We start from the raw sequence: 8,207 nt of genomic DNA, 5'->3' as shown, positions 1-8,207 counted from the left end.
TAAAATATGCAAATTCATACGGACAGAAAGTAAAAAATGAGAGGTTAACAGTGGCTGGGGGAGATGGGGAAGGAGGGGGCATTGTTTAGTGGATACAGAGTTTCTATTTCAAATGATGACATTCCGGAAATGGATGATGGCGATGGTGACACGACTCTCTAGATATACTTAAGTGCCACTGACTTGTGATGACCATGATTCAGATAAGGGTGACCATGTGACTTACTACTCTGTACAGTGAGATTTAAGTTCCAGTATTGAGTGGGGCTTCTGGGAAAGTTCATTAAAAAGTAGGGGTGGGGAATGCTGATTCATCTGGCACACTCCCTTTTATCTTTGACCTTCTCTTCCTTCTTCCAGCATGGAACATGGGCATGAGGGCTAACATTCCAGCAGCCATCCAGAAACTATGAGGTAGAAGTCAGCACTGGGGAAGCAGAGCAGAAAGAAGTCCGAGATACCACTGACATTGTGGAAATGCTACACCTTTTGTGGAATGCTTATCTCTGGACTCTGTGTTACCCGAGAGGAAAGAGAACTCCTCTCTGGTTTAAACCAGTGTGTAAACTACCTGCTGCTGAACACAAATCCTAACTGATTTAGCACATTACCCTCTATTGTTGCTATTCTTGCTATTGGTTTTATTACCAAGAAAGGGGTGCCCAGGCCAGGGTTGGTTTGGCAATGTCAGCAATGCTTGGAAGACTGGAGATGTTGGAAAATGAGTTACCCACAGACCCAAGTGATGTTCCTTCGAAGATGAAGGATTCAGGAGAACAGCCCTGCCAGTCCCACTGCCACAGATGCCATCATAAAAAAAAAATAGAGACATCATCTCCTGTCCCCTGGGGCAGCCATGTTGATTGATGTACTTCTCCCTCAGCTTAAGTGTGAAGAGTTTTCTGCTCCACAGAGTAGAAAGGACTGGTAGGCATCTGGCATCTTTTCCTTGCTAGATTTAAAGGGACGCTGAGGGGCACCTGGGTGGCTGTCCGTTAAGCCTCTGACTCTTGACTTCAGCTCAGGTCATGATCTCAGGGTCGTGAGATGGAGCCCCACGTGGGGCTCCATGCTCAGTGAGGATTCTCTTGAGATTCTCTCCCTCTCCTTCTGCCACCCCCTCCCCTGTGTTCATGCGCTCTCTCTCTCTCTCTCTCTCCAAAATAAATAAATAAATCTTTTAAACATAAATACATAAATAATAAAGCTGAAGGTTTCTCTAACTGCATTTCACAACTTAATATAATGACAAACCCCAGGATAGACTGGCTGGCTCGTCATCTGGGTGAGTTATTCTGACACCTCATAGTTCCTTGACTTCTGCGTCATTGACCTTCACCTGCACACCACTCCAGGCCAACAACTTCCTGGTATGGCCACACCCTGGACTTTGGCAGGAATGGAACTACTACACCATAATCTTGATATCTGACATTTCATTGTCCAACTGCCCCTCCCTCTTCTCCTCCCTATTCCTGTCCTTCTGCTCTTTGGCCTCATTATGATGGTCAATCCCATGGGTGTGTACATTGGTTCAAGGAAATTCAGCACTATCTATCAGTATTTTAGATGCACATGCTCTTTGGCCAAGCAATGCTAGTCCTAGGAACTTATCCTATAGATCTCTGGAGTGTGCTCAATAACACACATGTATAAGAATAATATTTCAGAAAAAAAGACTTGAAAAAATTTATCAACAAAAGACTCATTAAGTAAATCCATATATAAAATTGAATGCTATGCAGTTACTTAAAAAATTGAGGCAAATCTAAATGCAATAATATGAAAGGTTCCCCCAAGATACCCCTGTAAACGAGGCAGAGTATATGATATGCTACCACTTATATGGGGTAATTTATGTAAAAATAAATGATATATATATATTAACCGTACCTAGTTTGTGTATATAATACCTATACCTGTAATATAAATATGTGTATATAATACCTACACCTGTAATACATACACACACATAGTACCTACCATACTATCTCTGAAAGGATATAGAGGACACTAGCAACAGTAGAAGACAGAGATGGATGGTGAGAAAAGATTTACTTTTCACTGCATATTCTTTCATACTTGGATTTTATTCCGTGTGCCAATATTACCTATTTAAAATAATTTTCAAAAAGATGTTCATCCAACTGTTCCCTTGCTCTCCTAGGCTCCTTATAGGTCTGCTACCTCTCTGACCCAACCACAAATCCATGGTCCGTCTGTAGCAGACACTCTTGATGCCTGGTCTTTATCCCCTCAGGTCTTATTTTCCCATAGACACCAGGAGACCAGACCCCCCAACAGCCAACATCTGTTTGCCTGCAGCCTTTTTCTGGCCACCCAAGTTCTCTGTATCTCCAAGTGTGGTGCTCTCAGCTCCTGCATGGTTACCCCTGGAGCAGTCCTAACCATTAGCTAATGGAAATCCCCTGAAGGGAGATAACTAAGATGTATTTCCACACTGGCTCCCAGAGTCCCCCATCAGGATGAAGCTCCCATTGTCTACAGTGCACACCTTTTATTGGCATCATTCCCTACCCTGCCCTCCCCTACCAGCATTTTACCTACAATCGTCTCCCTGGAAACTGCTTGCTCTCAAATATCTGCCCCAAGGTCTGCCTTCAGGGATCCCAGATGAAGATGCAGTCATTTCAACCACACCTTCTTTTAGACTATCAATTTCTCTTGACTTTCCGTGGACCTCCCATGGCAAATTCTACCCCAACCACCAGTTCAGTGCCCTGGAGAAAAATCACTGAACCATGTTGATTGATCTTCCCCCAATTTAGTATTTGCAACCTCAAGCCGACTCTTCAGCACTGTTCAAAATCCCTCATCAGTTCCTTTCTCCTTTCCCAGAAGAAACATCTTCAAACTATTTCTATTAATGAGTTCTACTCACCCCCATTCCCTGCTTCAGGGTCCCCACCTACTTCCATGAGAAAAGGGAAGCAATGGCAGCGAACTCCTGGTGATTTTTCTATCTGTCTGAGTATTTCATATGTATTTATTTATTCTCTCTGATGGATAAGTTTTCCTTTTGGGTTGTCCTTTGCAGTTAGTACAGAATGACTGTGGAAGCAGACAAAGTAGGTTCACATCCTGATCTGCCATTCTGACCAGTCTTGTGACCTTGGGCAATTGACTCAGGCTCTCTCCTTATAGTAAAGACAGAGAAACAGTACCCGCTTCATATGGTAGATTGAAGGAGGGAATGAGTTAACACATGTAAAGCACATAGATCAGAGCCTGGAATGTTGTAAGTACTTAATAAATTTAGTTATTATTCCAAATGTTCTGCAATGAACCCCTGTCACTTTTGAAATCAGAAAAAAAAAGAGAGAGTATTACTGTATATTTGTATGTTTGTTCCTATTTCTGTTTACAAGTTCTTACCTCCTGCCTCCTTTCTTGGAAGACCAGAGGCCTCTATTTCTGCATGCTAACTCCCCCACCTGTACTCACTAACCCAGCCTCTAATTTATCATCTAAGACCCTGACCTTCAGTTGTCCCCTCTTCTCACTTGTACCATCTTTCTCTCCTTTTTCATTGAATCAGCCTCAAATAGGCTCAAATTGTTCTCATCCAGAAAAATAAAAAACCCGCTTCCTTCCACCCCACTGTCATATGAAGTTAACTCTTTCCTGTCCATGGCTCCTAGCTTTCTCACTTCATCTTGCCCACCAAAATCAGACTTGCCCCCTGCCATTCTAATAAGCTCCTCTAGCAGTGGCCACTGAACTCACAATTACCAAATTGAGATTTTTTTTTTAAGGTTCTCTTCTACTGGACTTCTTTCCACAGCATTTGGCCATGTCTATTACCACCACCCTCTATTGATTAATTTGTCATGGTTTATTGAGCATTAACCATAAATGTTGCATTATATATGGTTTTAGGGGACAGGAATACAGTGATAAAGACTGTCTTAGGTTGTGTTTCTCCAGGAGGCAGACCCAGGAACAAGAGTTCACTGTAAGTAGTTTATTTGGGGAGAGACTCTAGAAACACTGGTAGGGGAGTAAGGAAGTAAACAGAGAAGACAGGGAAGCCAATATAGGTATATTCATGAGCAGTAAGGATAATTTGGCTAAGTCCTGCCTTGGACCTCTCAGAAACAGCAGAAAGCAAACTTCAGCACTGTCCCTGACAGGGAGGAGAGGAAACTAGGGTATTCTGTCTCCCCTCATCTGTCAGTAACTTCTGGCATCTCCAGCCTGCCTCACTAAAGAACAAGTATGCTTGAAGAAGTCTCAGACAGAATGTTGCAGAGGCTTGCAGTGAGAAGCTGCTGGTATCTATGGTAACAGGGGATACGTCAGGGGCACCAGCAGAGTCTGCTCCAAAGACAGGCAAGGTTCCTGTTCTGCGGAGCTTCCAGAGACAAATAACAAAATGTGAGCAAAAAATGAACAATGTAATTTCAGATAAAGACAAATGCTGTGAAGAAAATGAAACTGTTCAATGTGATGTCCATTGGGTGTGGGCATTGTGGGCTGAATTGCGTCCCTTCAGATGTTGGAGTCCTAACCCCCAGTACCTCAGAATGTGACTTTATTTAGAAATAGTCCTTACAGAGGTGGTGAAGTTGAAGATCAATAGGATAGTAATCCAATATGACGGGGTCCTTATAAAAAGGGGAAATTTGGACACAGAAATTCACATAGAGGGAGATGATGTGAAGAGACACAGGAAAAAGACAGCCATGTACAAGCCAAGAAGAGAAGGCTGGCTCAGATTCTCCTCCACAGCCCTCAGAAGGAACCCAACCATGACAGTACCTTCATTTTAGACTTCTAACCTCCAGCAGGTGAGACAATAAATTTCTGTCATGTAAGCCACCTGGTCTGTGATACTTTGTTATGGCAGCCCTAGCAAACTAATACAGTAGGTGTCTACTAATTAGATGGGGTGGTCAGGGAAAACCTCTCTTTGGAGGTACTATTTAAGCTGAGGCCTAACTAAGGGTAAGAGCCAGCCTTGCATAGGTTTGGGGCAGAGCACTTTAGACAAAGGGATAAGCAAAGGCAAGGGCCTGAAGGGAACATGGACTTGGTATGTTCAAAGAACAGATGAAAGGTTGTTGGCTGGATTTAGTAAGCAGTAGTAGGAGAATGTGCAGGATGGGGTTGAAGAGTTGGACAGGGGCCAAATGTGGGTCCACTTGGGTCATGAAAAGTTTGGATTTTAGTCAAAGTGCAATGAGAAACCACTGAAGGATTTTAATCAGGGGAATGACATGATCTTATTTGTGCTTTTGTAAAAAGTGTTCTTCCGTCTGCTAGGTGGAAAATGGTCTAGGTAGAGGGAGAACCAGATCAGAAGCAGGGAGGCCACTCAGAAGACTGTTACAGTTGTCCAGGGGAGAGGTGTTAGTGTCTTGGAGCCATGGGGTGCCCATGGAAGGAAAAGTGCAGAAATTCATATATATTAGGAGCTGAATTGATACGACTTGTTGATGGGAGGAGGTTGGGAGTGGGGGGTAATCAGAAAGGTACCTGTTTGTTTACTTGAGCAGCTGAGTGGATGATGAGCCATTTACTGAGATGGGAAAGCCTGGGAGAAGACAAGGTTGGGGTGAGAAGGGAGGAAAATCTCTCTTCCCTTAGCTTTCAGGATATTGCCCTCTCCTGCTTTTCTCCAACTCTCTGACTCTTCTTTCTGTTTCTTCTTGGCTCATCTTTCTGGATCCACAGAAATGTTGGCCTTTCACATTCCTTTCTCTTTGTTCCCCATACCCTTCTTGGTGGCTTTCATCCATTCCCAAGACTCTGGTACCACCTCTATGCCAATCACTATCAATTGTATATGTCCAGCCCAACCTCTCTCCAGAGTTTTCAGAACTGCACATTCTACTGCCTTGTAGATTTCACACATGGAAATTCAAACAAATGTGTCCAAGCCTCTCTAAGCCCATCCATGCAGCCTTATCCTCAAATCTACTCATCCAGGTGGATTCTCTAGCTCAGCCCACGGCTCAACCATCCACCTGAACTCTCTTGTTCTCATCTTCTCCCACTTCCACACGATATTCTTCCCCAAAACCCATGATTATTAAATGTGGTTATGAGAACTGTTACTGTAGACAAGAAGAAAAGGAAAGAATTAAGAACTAGGATATTAAACAGTGTTCATGGTTTATCTAGAATTGAAAATTCTGTTTTCAAGTCAGTATTCTAAGGTTATGTGAAATATTATAAGGTTATCTGAAATATTTCATGATTGAGATATTTGCTTGATGAAAACACAAATTTACTAGAGGAGAGTAGTGGGGAAAAAATTCCTAGGCCAGAAATTAGGCATTAAACATTTAAGTATAGATTTTGTCACTAATTTACTTGTTCTTGGCTAGTAAGTCCCTTACCACAGCTGTATCTGAGTTTTCTAATCTGTCAAATGGCTATGAAAATTAATACCATCCCAATGCAACACACAGGGATGTTTCACCGTAAAAGAAAGAAGATTATTACCATTAAAAGTGTCAGGGAGGAAACATAATCAGATAGAACATTAAAAGAATAATCCATCATGACCAAATAGGGTTCAATCTCAGAAGTAAAACAGTTTAATATTTGGATATCTATTAATACTACTCACCACATTAACAGATGGAAGAAAAGAAGTCATACAATTCGAAAAATTCAACATTAATTTACAATTTAAAAAAACTTATCAAGTTAAGCAAATTTTCTTTTAATTTTTGGCTGGCTAGTTACATTTACTATGTGTTTCTCCTAAATGTAGTTTTAGAGTAAAGAGTTTCAAAAGCCCTTGCTTTCAAAAAATGCTCTTCTCTCTTCCCTTTTGCAGACATTGCTAAAGCACCAATGGCCAAAATGAAGTTCAATCCCTTTATGACTTCTGACCAGGGCAAGAACCATGAAAGACATCTCAGTGTACCTTCCCATGTTTGCAGGAAGATTATGCCTTCCCCTCTTTTCAAAGAACTGAGACAGAAGTAAAACTTTCGATCTGTACCCATCCAAAAGGATGAAGTACAGACTGTGTGAGGAAACTACAAAGGTCAGCAAATGGGCAAAGTCGTCCAGGTTTACAGGAAGAAATACGTCATCTACATTGAAAGAGTACAGCAAGAGAAGGGGGATGCCACAACTGTCCATGTGGGCACTCACCCTAGCAAGGTGGTTATCACTAGACTAAAACTGGACAAAGATCACAAAAAAGATTCTTAAATGTAAAGGCAAATCTCACCAAGTGGGAAAGGGAAAGGGCAAATATAAGGAAGAAACAACAGAGTACATGCAGGAATAAAGTAATTATATATACGACTTTAAATAAACTGTTAAAATGAAAAAAAAAAAAAGCTTTCAATTAAAAAAAAACTACCCAACAAGCATGAAAGAATAGAATTTGAAGAATTTCATTATTTGACATCATCTTAAAGGCTTATACTTGTTGCATTATTTTCTTTTTACAGATATTATGAGTCATAGCCTTGATTTATTGATACATAGCCTTAAATCAGAAATGCAGTCTCCAATAATAACTATGTGAAAGAACACCTGTTCTGGCTGCTCTGGGAGTACGGATGAGCTCAAGAGTATAGAAGCAGGGGCACAAAATGAATTTTGATTTTTCTTTTCTTTTTTTTTTTTAAAGAAGTTATCTGCAGACATTCCTCTCTCTTTCCAGCAACTCAAGCTGACTATTTCTAATTGGAACACAAAGACCAGTCATTCAGCCATCCCACCCCTGGCCTTTCCCACTGCTTCCACACCACAGAATGAATGCTGGCAGCCTTTAATCATTTCCAAGTCACTGGTAATGCAAGAAAGCTAGCAGAGTTTGAATTTATGTCTACTTTCTTCAGTGGAAAAGTGAGCTCCCTGTATTTCAAGCCATAGAATCACAGAGCATTATTATTGAAAGAAGTCTGAGAAACCCAGGCTAAACCAGTAGTTTTCAACCCTGGCTGCACATTGGAATAAATAGAGGACTTTTAAACAATTAATGATGCCCTGACTTCACCCTCAGAGTCTAATGTAATTAGTTTAGGAAGAGACCCTGGCTTTGGTGGTGTTTTGTTTTATATTTAAGTATAATTAACATACAGCATTCTATTAGTTTAAGGTGTAAAATATGATTCAAATTTCTATATATTACTCAATGCTCATCAAGATAAGTGTACTCTTTTTTTTTAAGATTTTATTTATTTATTTGACAGAGAGAGACACAGTGAGGGAGG

At 41.1% G+C, this 8,207-nt stretch overlaps 1 pseudogene; it reads left to right on the top strand.

The window, feature by feature from the left end:
* Window positions 1–6,837: 6,837 nt before the first annotated feature.
* On the top strand, window positions 6,838–7,273 carry LOC123838339 (large ribosomal subunit protein uL24-like; annotated as a pseudogene).
* Window positions 7,274–8,207: the final 934 nt, after the last annotated feature.

Source organism: Mirounga angustirostris, unplaced genomic scaffold, assembly GCF_029215605.1.
Source record: "Mirounga angustirostris isolate CCGP_5_RB_7025 unplaced genomic scaffold, mMirAng1.0.hap1 SCAF_3, whole genome shotgun sequence".
Lineage (NCBI taxonomy): Eukaryota > Metazoa > Chordata > Mammalia > Carnivora > Phocidae > Mirounga > Mirounga angustirostris.
Note: the sequence above shows the minus strand (reverse complement) of the source record. Positions and strands in the feature narration are given on the sequence as shown.